This window comes from Lynx rufus, unplaced genomic scaffold (assembly GCF_022079265.1).
Source record: "Lynx rufus isolate CCGP_SWC_20201006 ecotype Redwood Valley unplaced genomic scaffold, mLynRuf1.p SCAF_1, whole genome shotgun sequence".
NCBI lineage: Eukaryota > Metazoa > Chordata > Mammalia > Carnivora > Felidae > Lynx > Lynx rufus.
The window spans coordinates 27,815,648-27,834,558 of record NW_025814823.1 but is presented as its reverse complement, the minus strand read 5'-3'; the positions used below and the strand labels follow the sequence as shown (position 1 = coordinate 27,834,558).

The following is an 18,911-nucleotide window of genomic DNA, read 5'->3' as shown; positions in this document are numbered from 1 at the left end:
ATATTCTTAATTGAATTTTTAAATCAAGATACCATATAACTTTACTCGTATGTGTAATTCGAGAAACACAACAGATGAACATAGGGGAAGGGAAGAAAAAATACGATAAAAACAGAGAGGGAAGCAAACCATAAGAGACTCTTAAATACAGAGAACAAACAGAGGATTGCCAGAGGGGAGGTGGGTGGGTGGGGATGGGTTAAATGGTGATAGGCATTAAGGAGGGCACTTTTGGGGAGGAACACTGGGTGTCATATGTAAGAGATGAATCACTGGGTTCTACTCCTGAAGCCAAGACGACACTGTATGTTAACTAATTTGAATACAGATAGATAGATAGATAGATAGATAGAAAGAAAGAAAGCAAGCAAGCAAGCAAGCAAGCCAGCCAGCCAAATTTTATCAACTGCCTGTTTGGTTATCTATATTATTATAGTATTTCACCAACGTACATCTATGTACTTTGATACATTATGATGCATGTTCTTATGCCAAACCAGCTGCATATCACTCAAATACATTTCACGTGGTCATGCTGTAGTATCTTCTAAAGCTATTGAATGCTGCTTCATTTTTTTTTTTTTATTTAGGATAATTGTCTTACTATTGAAAGGAAAATTTGTAACTTTATTTTTTGGTAAACTTTTTCAGTATTTGGAGACAATGTTATGTTCACTTCATAAAAAAAAATCTCTGGAAGAATTTATTTCCCTATGATCTGTAAAAGGAGAAATTGCAGAGAAATTATCTGCCATACCAGGTAACATCTTTTTCAATGAAGGAAGAACTTTTCTTTCCTTCACTTCTTTCTCCTGCCCCCAACTTCAACCGTGGTGGAGGCAGTCAGCTAAGTGGGGTAGAGTGAAGGGTGTGCATGAAGATAAGGCACATATAACTGGAATGGATAGAAATTGATATTGTTCACCTCTCCTAGTCTTAGATTCCCAGCTCAAAGAAGCAGTATAAAGCTGGGGGACAGGAGAATATCAAACTTCAATTGAAGTTCAGATTTTTATTATTAAACTGGGCTGCATCCTTAAATTGCTGAACTGAGACTATTCTTGTGACTTGAAGCGACTGGGGACTTGTTATAATCTAAGAATTCCCAGAAAATCTCTGGGACTTAAATAAGCACACTGAATTGGTTTGAAAGGGCCATGGGAGGAAACATAAAGTTATTTTATGATTGTACCCTGTTGAGTTCATCTTTTGCTATCTGACAGTTACACCTGCCTAGAACACTATGAGGAATGATTAAAAACAGTGCAGGTTGTTGAAAGGAATACAACAATGAAAAAAACAACAAAAAACCTCTTGGCTTCCTCATGGCGAACACGCAACACAGAGCTCTTTCCTCCACTTCCATTTAAATTGTAAACCCGACCTAGAAGATACTCTAGGAAAGATTTTGCCAATAGTATATCATCTTTCTCAAAACAGAGAGCCATTGTGGCTCACGGATGTCAGAAAGAAATGGCTGGTGGAGAGAACATATGGGCAAAGAGGTATCAGCCGCATTATCTTGGGAGTGAAGACATCCCTTGACTCCTTATTCTATTGCTCTCTGATATTTATAATTCAGCTACCCACCCCCCGCCCCGAAGAAGTTACCGAAAACACAAAGCAATAATTCCCTGATGACTTCAATTAACTAAGGAACAATTCAGTTTTGACAGGTATTCGGGAAACTTAGCTTTGCATTTGTACATCCCAAGCTTGTGAAGGATTATGTTAACTAAACATCTGCAGGAGTTGGCACAGCTGTTGGGAGACTACTCCTATTCTTTCTTTTTTGCAGTCTTTCAAAATTTTTCTTATTTATTTATTCCCCCTGAATGCTCATTCCTCATTCCCATTGCGCTTCCTCCTTCAATCAGCAACAATTCATTTGAAGTGTATCCACTCATTTTGTGTGTTCTAGCAAAGGATGGACTATTTTATGTGAATGTATCTTAAATGCCTACTAGACAGTCCTGATCTAGACCATAATAAACACTAACCTATCACACATCTAGATGGGGCATTCGTTGCCTGGTTTTCTGTGTCAATTTTTATTGCTTTCCAGAACTGCAAATAGCAACATGCTCAAAGGTAGGCATTTCATGTTCTTATATTTGTTCCTCCCTGTCTTTATTTCTCTGAAGTATGAAAGGGAAGAAAGATACAAGACTATTTGGAGACAACATGTATTTTTCCACAATGGAAAAAATTAGTATTACACAGCCCAAGTCAATGCAAAAAGATAAAAAGAAATAAGTTCTTTCTTTCCTTTTGTACCTCTCATCTTCATATTTACGTACATGTAATATATAAGTACGTGAGTATGTGTGTGTAATGAAGAGACTAAACTGTCTTATTTGCAGTTAATATTATTTTCAACTAGAAAACCGACAGCTTAATTAGAAGTCAGAAAGTCAGCAGAGTATCCAAATGAAAGATAAACCTACAAAAATCAGTAGTTTTCCCGTATAGAAGCAACAACTAATTAGAAAATGAAATGGAAATACCACACACATAATAGCCACAGGTACTGTAAAATACTCAGAAATGAACATATACAAAAAGTATATAAACCCATATTAAAAAAGATAAAACCTTACTAAAAGATATAAAAGAATTCTTGATTAAGAGACATACAGTGCTCCTCACAGAGACAATTCAACATGATGACGGCACCTATTCCTCCCAAATTATTCTGTATATTCAATGCAATCCTAATAAAAACCTCAGACAGTATTACAAACAGAATTTAATATGAATGCCCGAATATTCATTTGAGTGGGGAATCAAGAAGTAGCCAAAAAGTTTTGAAACAAAGTGCTTGCCACAATAGTACCTCAGAATGTAACTACATTGGGAGGTAGGGTCCTTAAAGAGGTAGTTAAGTTAAAAAGAGGTCATTGGAAGTGGTTCATAATCGAATATAAATAGTGTCCTTCTGGGGCGCCTGGGTGGCACAGTCGGTTAAGCGTCCGACTTCAGCCAGGTCATGATCTCGCGGTCCGTGAGTTCGAGACCCGCGTCAGGCTCTGGGCTGATGGCTCAGAGCCTGGAGCCTGCTTCGGATTCTGTGTCTCCCTCTATCTCTGCCCCTCCCCCATTCATGCTCTGTCTCTCTCTGTCCCAAAAAAATAAACGTTGAAAAAAAAAATAGTGTCCTTCTAAGAAAAGAAAATTAGGACGCAGACATACGTAGAGGAAGGATCATGTGAGTACATAGTGAGACGGCAGCCATCTACAAGTCAAAGAGAGAAGCCTCAGAAAAACACACTCTTGTTGACACCTAGATCTTGGACTTCTAACCCCCAGAACTGTGAGAAAATAAATTTGCTAAGCCACCGAGTCTGTGATACCTTGTTATGGCAGCCACAGCAAACTAATACAGACTGATGAACTTCATTTACCGCACAGGTCAGCAACCTTCTGCCAAGGGCCAGATAGTAAGTAATTTTGGCTTAGTGTTCCACAGATTTTCAATTGCTATGACTCAACTCTGCCACTGTAAGATGAAAGCAGCCATAAGCAATATGTAAATAAGTAGACGGTGTTTATTACAGTAAAACCTTACTTATGAAAACACGCAGACAGCTGGATTTGACCAAGGGACCGGAGTTGCTGACTTCCGATTTACAGTGGCCAGGTTCAATTTCATTCAGTGATGGCAGCAGCAGTGCCAATGGTGCGACGGTCAAAGCCACCTTCGGCACATCTGTCTGCAGGGTCGACAGAGGCTCTGGCACCATCTTGATGAAATCTCTCTTGCTGCCCAGCCCATAGAATTTCTTTGGTTTTCATTCATTTTTGAAGCCCACTATGCCAGCCTCTAGTCAGTACTGACCCCAACACTTCCTTAGTGGAAGGAAATGTATTAGAAAACTATTTGCTGAAGGCTGTCTGGTCTTCTGTTGCTTCCAACTGAGAATACAGATTGATACAGAGGCCAGTTTATGCGCAACCACCAAATTTAAAAAAGAAAAAAATGTCCTTTGATCCATCAACAGAAAAATCTTGGAAGAAATAACGTCACGTAGATGCAAAGAATACATATAAGAATGTTGATTTCAGCCTTTTTAGAAGGTTGGCATGACCCAGGATTTCATTCTTGCCCCACATCTCTATCTTCTCTTACTCCCTAAGTGATTTGACTTGGGCACCTATCCTTAAACATCATCTGTAAATGTTGACAACCTCTAAATTTATAACCCAGTCTGGACTTCTCCTATGAATTCCAGAACCCCATATGCAACTCTCTACTTACTATCTCCTCGTGGACTTTTAACAGATTTTTCACATTTAATATATCCATTGCTCAAGAACAGAACGATGGAGTCATCCTTGATTCTTTTATGCTCACATGCTACATCTGATCCCATTGGCTCTACTTTCAAAATGCTCCCAGAATTCAACCACTTCATCCCTGCCAGCATCATCCAAGCCACCATTTTCTCTTGCCTAGATAACGGCAAGAACCCCTGTGTCTGCCTTTATCTCCCTCAGTCTATACTCAATAGTTTGAGGATGTTAAAATGTGAAATTCTGTCCCTTCTCTGCTCAAAATTTCAATACCTTTCCAACTCACCCAGTGTTAAAGCCAAACTCTGTACCAGAAGACCTAGAAGAACTAGGTAATCTGCCACCTTTTCCTCCTTAACATTGTCTTCTACCGCTATTCCCCTTGTTCACTCCACTCCAGCCACACTGGCTTCCTTGCTGTTTCTCAGAGCCTTTGTTCATCCTGTTCCTGTTCCTGTTCCCTCTGCCTTGAATGTTCTTCCCCCAGACAGAGACAAGACTGGAGCTCCTGCTTCCTTTAGGTCTTTGCTCAAATATTATCTTCTCAAAAAGGCCTTAACTGAACACTCTCTAAAATTCCAACTCTCTACCCACAACAGTTCATATCTCTCCTCACTGCTATATTGTTTTCTTTCTTCATTATATTATATATATTTACCTACTTAGCTTGTCTATCTTCTCCAGTAGACTCCACAAGGGCAGGAATTTTTGTTTAGTTTGTTCACTATTGAATCCCTAGTGCCTAAACTAATGTGTGGTAGGTCGTGGGCACTCAAAAAATATTTGTTCAATGAATAAATGAATGAATTGAAAAAAATGGAAACATAGTAAGTGCCCATTAATGGTGATTATTTAAATAAATTATGGTAGATCCATAAAAGGGCAGGATAGAATAAAAATGCTGAAATCAGATTACCTGAAATAAAGTTTTATCTCTGATACTCGCTAACTCTGTGGTCTTGGGAAACCTACCCAATCTCTTATTTTCCTCATCTCCAAAATGAAGATAATAAAAATATCTACCCTTTAGGACTGGCATAATGATAAATGGGATTATCATATTAAATGCTTAGCACAGATGCTGACTTACAACAAATGCCTAAATAATGTCAACTGTCATTTTCACAATGGGATACTATACAACTGTTAAAGGCACAAGGCTGATTTACATGCATGGATATCAGAGATCATAGATGTTAAAAGAAAAAAGATATCCTAAAACAAATATGTATAGTCTGACCTCACTTATGTATTATAAAATCTCTCCAGGCCTGTGTGGACGATTAAAACATGTGAGAAAAAAACCAAACCAGACTTTTATCAATAGCTAGTTCTAATGAAAAGATTAGATGGAGGGCTGTGAAGGAGACTTTAACTTTCTGTTCCATATATGTCTTTGTTGTTTGAATTACTTGACTGAATTATTCACAATGGGCACCAAGCTATTCATTTTTTGTGTGTGTAAAAACTTAAAACTGGGGTAAAAGATTGCTCCTATGCCTGTCTGCCAAGCCACTTTCCAAGAGGATGGTCCAGATCTGTGAGGTATGATTTTAAGGGTGTTAGGAAAAGAGTCTGACTGGACTTCTTATCAAAGCATATGAATCACTAGAAATTCATTTCTCCATTTATAAGCAAATATTTAAGACCCTTTCTATATCTTATATTGTCCCCGAGTAGAAAATCAGAAAGGAAAGAATGTGCTTTTACAAACTGTACTTCCTCCCTGTCCCCCTCCTACCTAAGATTTCAAAATAACTCTTAGAACCTTGCCCCTTTGTTTCTCTTCTAAAATGCAACCTAGAGGGGCACTTGGGTGGCTAAGTTGGTTAAGTGTCCAACTTTAGCTCAGGTCATGATCTCATGGTTTCAGGAGTTCCAGCCCCTCATCGGGCTCTGTGCTGACAGTTCAGAGCTGGAGTCTGCTTTGGATTCTGTGTCTTCCTCTCCCTGGCCCTCTCCCACTCATTCTCTCTCTGTCTCTCTGTCTCAAAAATAATTAAACTTAAAAAATAAGATAAACTAAGATAAAATAAAATAAGATAAAAATAAAAATGTAACCTAGAAACTGAAGCCAGTCCTAGTGTCTGTCACTTCAGTGTCACAAATGCCTGACCAGTGAGAGCAGCAGAACATGTCTAAGTAGCAATTTTGCGGTGACCATCTCTTATCCTGTTGATAATGAGTAACCAACCCTCCCCTGTTCCCGGGTTTGAGATCTTGAGCCTTCTCTGACTCTTCTTTCTCCTCACCTCTCACATCCAATCCATTTTTGATAACTAGAAAGTCAACAGACCCCTGGTGAGGACTTACAGGGTGCGGGGCCCAGAGCCTGGGGCTGTGGAGACACAAGACATTGGGTGTGGTCTTTGTCTTTGAAGTGCTCACAGTCTGGTGGGGAACCGGACAGGTAAGCAAACAACACATCCTACAAAGTGTTACGGAAACAGAAGAACAGCCACTTTTCCTCCAATAGTATCTCCTGCATCCATTCCTTCTGCTACCTCTCTTATCCAAGTCCCTTGGCTGCAATGGTTCCCTAGCTTATCTCTCCATTCTCAAGATCTCTCCAGTCCAATTCACTCTACGCAAGGCAGCCAAATGAACTTTCTCAAATCATGATTTGTAGTTTACTTCATGATCTTACATGATTTTCCTTTCCTCCAACGCTCAAAAAAAAAAAAAAAAAAAAAAAGTCTTCTTAGTTTCTCTTTGCCAACATGATAAAATACAAGTTTCTTTACCTCAGGGTCAAGGCCAGCACATGGTGTACTCTCAATATACCGATGAATGAATAAATCAACGAATGAATGAATAAATCAACAAATGAATGTGGACTGAATTCTCTATTCAAATTTATTTTATATTTATATGGCTCTAATCATACTACTTCATCAACAAGGATATAAATTATGTTCCCCAGAGCACATCAGCACATTCCTGCCTATGTCTCTTTCTGGTGCCACCCTTCCTATGTCTCCAGACTCCTTTCCTAAATGCCTCCTTCATAACTGCCAACACTCGAAAGCTCAGCTCTGGGCCCACCTCTTCAGTGGAGTCTTGCCCAAACACCACGCTCTTCCAAATGTCTTTAAAACTCCTTGTCTGAGCCATTCATTTGTTACTTTGGAATATGCCACCGGGAATTGTTATCTTTTGATAAATATGCCCTGTCTCTCCAAAAAGGATCCCCATAAATTATCAGTCCTCTGAAACTGGAAGTACAATTGTTACCTCTCATATAATAATTACTTAGAGTGCTAAAACAATACATTTAGAAGAGAAAACAACATTTACTCCCAATAGGTATGAATGACACATTCCCACATCCACCTCCACTGCAGGCTCAACAAGGAAACTGATAGGAAATCTCGAGGCAGCAGGCCTCGCTAGTATGGTAATGAATTAGGAACATGCTGATCAACATCTTCTCTCCCATCAACACGACAGAATTACAAATCTATTTCCAGGGCCAGCTCCATCAAACCAACCAGCTGTCACTGGGTATTTCATAATTTATTTGGTTTGATTATTAAAGATTCAGGCATGTTTAAATTGGGAAGCGGGAGAAAAGGACTAAGAGCCTTCCTGGGCTCTTTGTGCTAAATCGATAGCATCCCCCCGATACAGGTCTTCATGACTTTCGAGTTTTGGAGAACAAACAGCAAAGTCTGTGTTTTTATCTCATTCTACAATATTGTTGTTTATTTCATCCCCAAATTCAGGAGCCAAAGCGTATAGGGACGATCTGTTCTACTTGCAACTACAAAGCCACTGAGGCAGGTCGGACCTGCAGACCAGGGGAGCTTCTTCCAGTGCTACACCCCCATGAAGATGAGCAGCCCCCCGCCTCCATGCCCACCCATACCCCAGCACTCCAACATCATGCTGCCAGGCCACCCACCATTGTGCCCCCAAATTTGTGTGTCTGTGCACCCCAAATGGAATAGATCAGGAACAGAATTCTTCAAGATCATGGCTTTTCATCCCTGTCATTCTCATCTTCAGAAGAGCGTCCAGCAAAGAGCAGGCCTATAATGTTTGAACTGAGCAAAAACTGGCAACTTCCTATGGTTTTCCACTTCGTACAATCCTAACACCATTTCAGAAAACACAGGCTGCATGCTGTATCTTGCCATAGGAATGCAGGATGCATATTGCAGCTGGGAAAGTTCAAATGGATATTTGAAGATCTCTCAGCAACTATTGTCTAAGGCTTTAGCATTAATAAGGCATTTTCATGGGTTACTGGATTAATCCTCACAATGACCTGTGAGTTTGGTACTATTATTCCCATTTTAGAGGTGAAAAAAACAAAAAAACAAAAAACAAAAAACCTAAGACTAAGAGAAGTCAGGGGTAACAGGCAGAATAATGACCTTTCAAGAATATCATGCCCTAATTGCTGGCACCTATAAAAGCTACCTTATAAGGAGAAAGGATCTTCGCAGATGGGATTACACTAAAGATTCTGAGATGGAGAGATTATCCTGGATTATCAAGTGAGCCCTAAACGCAATCAAAGGGTCCTTATAAAATGGAAGCAGAGGGAGATTTCACAAACACACATGAGGAAGCAACATGACCACGGAGGCAGAGATTGGTGTGACGCAGCCACAAACTGAGAAGTACTAGCAGCCCCCGGAAGCTAGAAGAGACAAGGAATGGACTGTCCCCCGGAGCCTTCAGAGGAGTACAGCCCGGCGGACACCCTGATCTGGGGCCAGTTGAACTGATTTTGGATTTCTAGCTTCCAGAACTACAGAAGACTAAAGTTCTGTTATCTTAAGTCACAGGGTGTGTGGCGATTTGTTTTGCACAGGAAACTACTGCATTGAGGAACAGGCCTAAAGTCAAACAGTAAGAGGTTCACCCAGCATTCAAATCCAGGTCCTGTGATTTTATTTTTTTTTATATGAAATTTATTGTCAAATTGGTTTCCATACAACACCCAGTGTTCGTCCCAACAGGTGCCCTCCTCAATACCCATCACCCACTTTCCCCTCCCTCCCACCCCCCATCAACCCTCAGTTTATTCTCAGGTCCTCTGATGTTAAATCCCAAATCCATTTCCCTATTTCACATGGCCAGGGATGCTGAGAACACGACCCAATCCCTGGCTATGGCGAGGAGCTTTAGGAAGCTATATTAGCTTTTCAACTTTCCAGAGTGGTAAAGATGGCTTACTCCTTCACATTGGACATATCTTTATGTGACATGCCCAGTACTTACATAAAGTACTTTATATGCATTATATCTTCCAATATTCTCAACATTAGGAATTACATGCAATCGTTATATCTGTGAAAAATGGAAAAATGGAGGCACACAGAGGTTAAATTACTTACTTGAGATCCCATACACTTTAAATGATTTGCATATCTAAGCATAAATATGGCAGGATAATATTTTTGTAACTTTTAATCAGATTCAACCTCCTCCTCCCAACCTTCTCCCTCTTTGGAATTCCTTCATATGTTCCACAAGGTGTTTACCCCAACTCCAGTGATACATTATGAATTACTCACGACCTTAGGAATAGGAAAGCAGAGGAGAGAGAACAATGGAGTCAAATATATTACTTATGTTTGACAAACTGAAGTGCAGGTAAAAGATGGTACAAATTTGGAACAATAGGACCTTTGGTACCCCCATGTCATTCAGTGCAGAAAATAATTTCATGGCTGGTGAGATGGCAGGAGGAGAGATCTCATGGACAGGAATAGAGGACCACTGAGAAGCTACTCCGATCTGCCGTCCAAGAGCTTCATGGCAGCACAGCCAGGGTTCAGACCCCAACAGTCTGGGTGTTCCCCACCAAATGATAAGCGAGACTGATGTTCATTTGACCTTTGTACACTTCCATTCAACCCACCTGATAGGGACAGTCACCGCCCCCCAATTTCGATGGCTTGGGTCACTCACACAAGTAACCACAAACACATGGAAAGGAAGATGGGGCCCTGACATCTGGAAGGATAGGGCGATGGGGTAAGGAGAGTCCCTAGGACCAAATCAAAGCATTTTCCAGTCTCCCCTGGGATTCCCTGAGTCCTGTCACTCCCACCCCTTTCACTAAGGCAATCAGCAACCAACCAATTAGACCACGAATGCATTCAATGGTCCTATTGCACATTATCAGGGGTGGAGAAACCTGACTCAATGGCGTTCTTCTGCTGGGAATCTGTTACGGAAAGCGATGCTAATTTGTAGTAGTGTCTTCTATTTCTCCAAAGTACTGAGAGATTTTGGTATTCAATCTGTTATTTATTCATACACCCTACTGTGGGGTCTTTTAGGTCATCCTGCAGATCTCTCTCTTCTACCTCATTCTTCTCTGACAAGTGGTTTGTTGGCAAACCAGTTGCATTCATGGAGCAATTTATACACTTAGCCTCACTTCTCTTTGCTCTACCAATAATAAGGGTCCCATCCATTTAACCTAGTGCTAGACCTAGCAACAATTTAAGAACTCGAAAGGGCAAAGCACCAATTATAGTACAGAAGGCTTGGTCGGCTGGGTGAGGAGGAAATAGCAAGCTTGACCTTTCAGACTTAAGCTAACATGTAGATCACCAGGGTCCATTTAAAAGTCAAAGACATTTTCCAAACCACCTCAAAGAATTAACAATACATCCTATCATAACAGAATTCAGAGATTTTTTGTAATCTACAGAACCAGACTCAAAGCATGTATATATTTATTTCTAAACATTTTTCATTTGCTGGGGAGATTTGAGGAACTCTAAAAGAAAAAGAAATGGCATTAATATGCTATAAAAGGAAAACACTGAGCAAACAAGCTGTAAGCGGCCCTCCATTTGGTTAATATGGCAGTGTTTACAACATTCTTTTCTTCACCACTATCTCACAAATATTTTGTCCAAATTTCTATAGTATATATGTTTAGCCACAGACCGAGCATGAAGGAGAACAAGCTTTGAGTCACTGGCCTTCTAGAAGCAACAAGTTCTCTTTCCAATGTCTACCCAAGAGGCATTTACCCTGCCATAGTCACATCTTCTCATTAGATACTCCTGAAGCACTGGATCCTTCCTGCTCAAAGGCAAGTCCACTAAAGCGACCAATCTTTGCCCTGTGGGAGGAAACAGCTTACTCCACACAGGAATTATTAAAGTCTCAGTTGATATATAGCAACATCTTTTGAGTAGAAACCACAAGCAGCACATAGAAGACTTAATCTTCACATTAGTACTCTGCCATCACACCATGAAAAAGTTCGTCCTCCTTTTTAAAGTCCTCCTACTTAGCTTTTAACACCCTTCTTTAGAGTGAATCACCCTTGCAAGTATTATCATCATTTACTAGGCGCCCATACCATTTGAGATCATGACGTTTCTTGACATGCATCTATCTGGCAGAAGTATTCCAAATGTATTTAGTCACCGCTACTATTCTTCCAAAGTTGAAACTACCACAAAGGAAGTGTGTACTTGACCTGAACTCTTGAGAGCTGACTCTTTTAAGTAAGTATAAACAGAGCGGAAACCCTGTCATCAGAGAAGCATTTGCAAAAGGGAGACCAAGTCAGAACATGAGCAGCAGATGGGGCTTGAGAGCCAAGAATGAAAAACCCAGGAATGCATCCAAACTCTGTAAATCATTATTGACTTAGCTTCATGCCGTCTTAATGACTTTTACTACCTCTTGGTTCCAATTCGAAGTGCATATTAAAGCAAGCAACATTGCAAAGACCAGAGGGGCTAGAATAGTAAACTACCCGTGGCTTAGTAATCGTTATGCATTAATTATTCAGGAGCTGGAGCTACTCTTTGCAAACATTAAAACCAGTGACAGCAAAGAAATATGCCTTCCGTTTGGAGGATGGGAAGGAGTAGTACTATTTGGGGTTGATGCTGGCACAATATTTAGCAGAGCATGACAGGTTTAGTAGATAAATAATGTGATGTAGTATCATGCAAACTGTTAGCAATGTATTGGAAGGCTCAAGTATTCCCTGTAGGGCATTTACATTGGATTTGCTATGATTGCAATATCTGCACAGTGATGCATTACGTGTTTTATTCTCTTTATTATATGTTTTCATTACTTTGTGTGTTAGAATGCAATAAAGAAAGCTGAAGCAATAAAGGCTGATTGATAATAATAATTCTGCAAAGATGCAACTTCCTTTCTAAAGCAGTTCCAGAGTCAGAAGAACCAATGGCATCCAGTCATCTGTTCCTTTGTGAAGATTTTATCCTCCTTTCTGATAAAGGAATGGTAATTGGTTTGGAAACAGCTTCTGGTGACAGCTGGCACTCTATGGTAAAGGAGGAGGAAGGTAGGGGAGAATGTGTACCATTTAGAATGCTGAATCCTGCATGTGGTTCAATTCTCTGCTTCTCTTTTTGCTTTCATCTTCTTCAATTAGAGATCAGATGTCCTCTTTTAAAGGAAAAATAAGTACACTTTCAGGATCAGTACTGTCTGGGCTCTCTCACTCTGACAGCCTCTCCTACATTCGAAATTTTAAAACATCTTCCCCAGGGAGGCCCTTTAGTAGCTCTCAAGCCAGGTTCACTGGATTCAGGAACGTGTCACATGTGGCCATGGGTCAGGAGAGGACGAGTCCCAACCTAAGTTGAAAGGAGCTTCCGAGATCCAGACATGGCGGAGCGCATGTGATCAACTGGTGGAAGTGTCTGTAAGGAGTAGATTTTTCACAGAGGTTTTGTTGGGGGTATGTGGTTTTCTTGTGGGCATCCAGGACAAGTGGATGGATATACATGCTAGTGTTTATCTGGGATGTTGGAGGGGGGGCGGCGAGGGGAAGCTGCACGCACAAATTAAATGAAATAGTTCCATAAGGGACCCTGGGGATCCAGAAAAGTAATAGTGTTGGGGGAAAAAAAACACAGAATCAGAGCAAACAGTATCCTCCTCACTTCTGTGTCCAGCACAGAATGGGTTCATCCCCATCAGGAGGCCTGGGAACACAGCACGGCTCTCAGCAACCTGAGGGCTTGTGGCTATAAGAGAACAGGGGGGGGGGGGAGGGAGGGAGAGAGAGAGAGAGAGAGAGAGAGAGAGAGAGCGCACCTGGTCCTGGTCATGCACATCAGCATCTTCAGGGAGGCCACCAGCCTTGGAGCCATGGGGAGGCACAGTCTAAATGACTCCAAAAGCAACACACATCAACCAGCAGCACAGTGCAGAGAAGCAGGACTGAGAGCACCTGCGAGGCACCTTCCAAGACCTCCCAGAAATACCAGAGGAGAATTATGCAGGGAACTGCGGTTTTGTATTATCAGTGAAATTTGGGTTATAACCATTAAGTGGCTTTATTTGTACCCACAAACAGATGAGGCTTTGGGGAAAGTCAGGTTATATGTGAAGTAGAGAGAAAATTACATTTGTGATTGCAAAGGGCAGACAGTCACTCCCAGTATGTGATTTTCTAAAAGGCCCAAGCAATATAGATCACCCTCAGTTAAACACACTAATGGAACAAAACAATAGTATATTCAGGTCAGACCGGTGAACTCTCACATGTGGGAGTCCCTGCAAAAGATGACAGAAAGGGTAGGGATGCCCAGGGATCACATGAAATGGAGTGCAGTACTTGTAAAATATTGGTCACAAAGGAATGAATGAGGGGCGCCTGGGTGGCTCCGTTGGTTAAGCGTCCGACTCTTGATTTCGGCTCAGGTCATGAATGCATGGCCATAAGTTCGAGCCCTGCATCAGGCTCTGCACCAACAGTGCAACAGTGAGGAGCCTGCTTGGGATTTTCTTTCTCTGTCTCTCTGTCTCTGTCTCTCTCTCTCTCTGCCCCTACCCCACGTGGTGTGCCCTCTGTCTCAATATAAAGCATTAAAAAAAGAGAATCAACGAGAAAGCCTATTAAAGTGCAGATTGTAGGACCTACTCCCCAGAGGTCCTGATTCAGTCAACTCGGATATTCTCCAAGCCTCCTGCAATGTAATCTGTATAGAAGTGATCTTCAAACCACTCCTGGATAAACACCACCATAGGGGCATCTGACAAAGTATCCATCTGGGTCTGCACTACCAAACCAGAACCAGAGCTTTGCCAAGGGAATCACCGCGGCTGTGCCCAGAAGAGATAGAACCCTGTGTAAGACAGAGAATAAAGTGAGGAAGACAGCATGGAATGCTGTGACCAGATGCAGGGTCGGAAAACAGGAAGTCTAGAGAAGCAGAGAGAAGAATGAGTGGGAGCCAGGGCCACGGACCAACAGGGCCATGGGTCACAACTTTTACATGGTGTCCTCAGCTTGATCTCACGAGGTTGGGCTGGACAGTGATGGAAAAGCCTCAAGAGATAACTACATCTGATCATTTATTTCAAGTATTTTTGTAGTCATTGTGTATGGTAGGCACGTTTTTCATATGCCAAACTGCTTTCCGAAATACATTTCTCTTAACTAATGGAATTGTTTGCTATTGAGTACAGATGTGAGTTTGCAGGTACAGTTTTTGAGAAGCTCCGTCTTTCTTCGTAGACGTTTCTTTCTTCGAAACTTACTTGTGAGGCAGCCTTGTATGACAGAAAGAGCATGTGCTTTGGAGGCAGAAAGACTGGAATTCAAATTCGGACTCCACTCACAAAGTGGGTGACATTGAGCAAATTATTCGACCTCTTGGGACATCGGTTGTCTACTCTATAAAGTTGGGATGATTGTACCTAGCCTACAAGTATCTTGTGTGGATTAAGTCAAATAAAATATGTCAAAGTAAAATATAGTCATGACGCCTCCCTCATGGGGCTTGAGATTTAACAGGCAATGAATAAATGGCAACTCGTAACTAGTATAACCAACCTAGTCTATAGCTTTGAATAAGCCCATCTTTCTAACACTGTGGTTAGCAGCTTATTACACTTTCCCAGATTATAAGTAAAAGCTGAACTAGTGTTTGTTAATACCTCAGCATAAACATGTATTTATATTTCTAATCATTATATTAAAACAGAATATATGACTAATGTTGAGTTTTACAGAAATTTCAACACTTGGGGAGGGTTATTATTTTTTCCACATCCTTAATCTAATCCTAGTTTTTCTTAGATTTAAGCAGAATGTGTTCCTTCTACTGGTAATCTTTGATTGGCTTATGCCTATTTTGCATGCATCCTCCAGATAGGGATGGCCACTTGAGCATAGTCGGTCTGGATAGACCACCCTGGGGTGACAGAAATCCCCCTGCTTCCTTGCTGTCATTTCTTAGTACCAGCCTCTTCTACATTTTCCGTTATTTACTTAAGTCCAAGAGGTACTGCCAGCAAGTCTATTCTTTATTCAACCCAGAGCATATAAGAGGAGCAAGGTAAGAAGTTACAAGAGCAATGGTACCAAACTGGAAGAGCAAAGCCAATCCCTATGCAGCTATTGTTTGTGGGCAATGTCTTGTAGCTTATGGATTACTAGACTATGATTGGCGAATTCCATAAAATGATGAGTTTATAGTATGCTTTGGGAGCTCGGAGTAGGGAGCGACTATGTTCAGTATAGCTTCAAAGAGGAAGTGATATTTAATCTGGGATTACAATGGCAGGAGGGTCATGAGTATTTCAGGCAGTGTGAACAGCATGTGCAAAGAAAAGGGCAAGTACCACGTTGTGGTTAAAACTGTGTGTGTGTGTGTGTGTGTGTGTGTGTGTGTGCACGCGCGCACGCGCGTGAGAGCGTGCGTGCACGGGCATGTGCACACATCTAGAGGTGGTGATAAAGGATTGAAGGTGAGATCAGAATGGCGGGTTGGGATTAGACAAGGAATGGCTTTTAACCCAAGCTGTAAAGGTAGTACTTCATCCATAAATTTCAACTGGCTGTAAAAAAGTATTTCAATAGCAATTTGTGCATAAATTGTATAGGACAAGAACAGAAGTGAGGAAACCAGTGAAAAGCCTAAAGAATTATCTTTTAACTATCGGTACATCTCATAGACCACCCGCATGTCCCATACTAAAACAAAGTAGAAGTGATCCTACCACAGAGGAAAAGGGGTAAAACCAGCCAGCACCCTGTTTTGGTGACTTGTTTTTTAAGTAAATCAAAGTGAAGTTCAGCCTTTGTTAATGCCCCAATTTAAGACCTAGAATTGCATTTTGCTCATTTGAAAGGCCTTTTCTTTTAGAATAAGTATATTTCGTTTGAAAATGGATTTTGCAGCTTATTAGTGACCTAGTCCTGCAAAACTAGGATCCTGAAGCCAGCTTCAATGTGATTCCCACAGTATTTTCAAGCTACTTAGAGCTCTTATCACAACTCCACACCACTGTGGGGGGAGGGGGGTTACAATTTGGACAAGGGGACCTGGAACTGGGTCTAGAAAGCTGTGCTATGACCTAATATAGAAAAAATAATTACCTTGAAATTTCATAGAATCTATAAAGAAAATCAGGCTGTTTGCATTTTATAGATTCTTTAATTCCCCCAAAATAGCTCCAATTTCTTCCTAACACCCTAATCATACAATCTCTATGATTTTAATTTTTTTTTAACGTTTTATTTATTTTTGAGACAGAGAGACAAAGCACGAACGGGGGAGGGTCAGAGAGAGGGAGACAAAGAATCCGAAACAGGCTCCAGGCTCCGAGGGGTCAGCACAGAGCCCGATGCGGAGCTTGAACTCACGGACCGCGAGATCATGACCTGAGCCGAAGTCGGCCGCTTAACCGACTGAGCCACCCAGGCGCCCCCAATCTCTATGATTTTAGACAATTACTGACCAAAGTTTTATTTTCCCAGGCCATTGCTTCCTCTCAAATCCTAAATTTATTATCAAAACTAGCTTCAGTGACCCTAAGAAACTTCTCAAGAAATTTTTTCCAAGTAAATTATTCAACAGTAAAACAATAATTTAAAAGAGAGAAATTCCTTTTGATCTCTTTTTGAATCATTGAAATGGACTTGGGGTTAGGTCTTCTCATTGTCAGACTTGTTCAATAATAATCTTCATTCTCTCCACTTATCAAGAAAATGGACAAAATCACCATGTACTTCTGTTACAAATTATAATCTTATAAAACTTTCATTTTGTAAGTGAAATACCATGACTAATTAAAAAAAATGACACTGAGTTTAAATATCACTTTTATTGTAGCAAACATCATCACTTTCTGATGAGTAAATCTCATCAAAGAAACAAGAACAAAGCAAAATGTCATTCACTTTCCAAATTCTATTCAACCTCCTTTTAAAAATTAGGGACAATAAAAGTTCTGAGCTCAACATACCTTATCAGCTTCTCCTGAGAGTCCTCATCGTCCTTTGATCTTTTCTGCCATCTGTAGCTCCACTGTAGATGACAGAACCTCTCTATCCTGGAGACAAGATGGAAGCATGAAAGGATAGTGGATTTGGGGTCCAATTTCAGATCGTGGTTCAAATTTAATCTCCTAATAGTTTTGTAACCTAAAGCCACATAATTAACTCATCTGGCTCGGGTGTAAAATGAAGGTAAAAGTAACCTGCTTCCTACGGGGTGTGTGTCTGTGTATGTGTATTAAACTGCGCTCAATAAACACTTGACAATTTCCAATTACATAAGGGGGAAAGCTCAAACTTCTTACTGCACGAAAGAAGTCTGACCAACAAAACTCACAAAAGAAGTTAGAAGAGATGGATCCACATGTATGTAAATGGACTCAACTGCCCAACTAAAAGACAAAGAATGTTGAACTATATATTTTTTAAATAGTCACATCTAAAATGAAATCTGCAAAAGGAACATCTAAACACAAACCACAGAAAAATTAAAAATGTAGAAAAATTATGTATTAAGCACGTACTGGTTAACACAACCCAAAGAATTCTGGTATAGTTACAATAATATCAGACAAAAGATCATCTTTAAGAGGAAAAGATTATTGCACTAGTGGAGAGGGCTTCTACATATTTAAAAAATGTAGAAACATGTAAAAATACTAAAATTCTATAAACCACAATAAAATACCTTCAGATATATACAACAAAAAGCTATAGAATGAAAAGGAAAAATTGATAAAGCAACCATCATCATAGTGAAAGGTTTTAACACACTTCTCTCAGTAATTTAAAGACCAAGTAAACAAAGAATCATAAAATAGAATATTTGAAGAACACAATTAATATTCCATACATTAACATTAATGTACATAGAATATAATTAGAGAATAAACATTCTATTCAAGTATACATGGACTGTCTATAAAAACTGACCCTCATAAGGAGTCTCAATAAATTTCAGAGAATCCTATAGTAATCTGCATTCTCTGATCTCAATAATACTAAATTACAAATCAGTGGGAGGAGGATTTTTTCAGGCCCATATATTTAGAAAGTTAAAAATATGCTACTTTAGAAAAATGTTTTTAATATTTATTCATTTTTGAAAGAGAGAGAGAGAGAGAGAGAGAGAGACAGAGCATGAGTGAAGAAGGGGCAGAGAGAAATGGAGACACAGAATCCAAAGCAGGCTCCAGGTTTTGAGCTGTCAGCACAGAGCCCGATGTGGGGCTCAAACTCACAAACAGCAAGATCATGACCTGAGGCAAAATTGGATGCTTAACCAACTAAGCCACCCTGGCACCCCTAGAAAGTTAAAAATACACTACTAAATAATTCATGGCTCAATGGAGAAATCACACAA

At 40.3% G+C, this 18,911-nt stretch overlaps 1 long non-coding RNA gene across 2 annotated transcripts in view; it reads right to left on the bottom strand.

The window, feature by feature from the left end:
• LOC124512575 (uncharacterized) overlaps positions 1-18,911 on the bottom strand; it is a 93,224-nt gene that overhangs the window by 38,794 nt on the left and 35,519 nt on the right. Inside the window, exon 5 of one of the 2 annotated variants that reach the window (XR_006962154.1) lies at positions 17,518-17,604. This is a non-coding gene — a long non-coding RNA (uncharacterized LOC124512575). Of the gene's footprint in view, positions 1-17,398; positions 17,605-18,911 lie in introns of those variants that run through there. The other variant, XR_006962153.1, reaches the window with a different exon arrangement.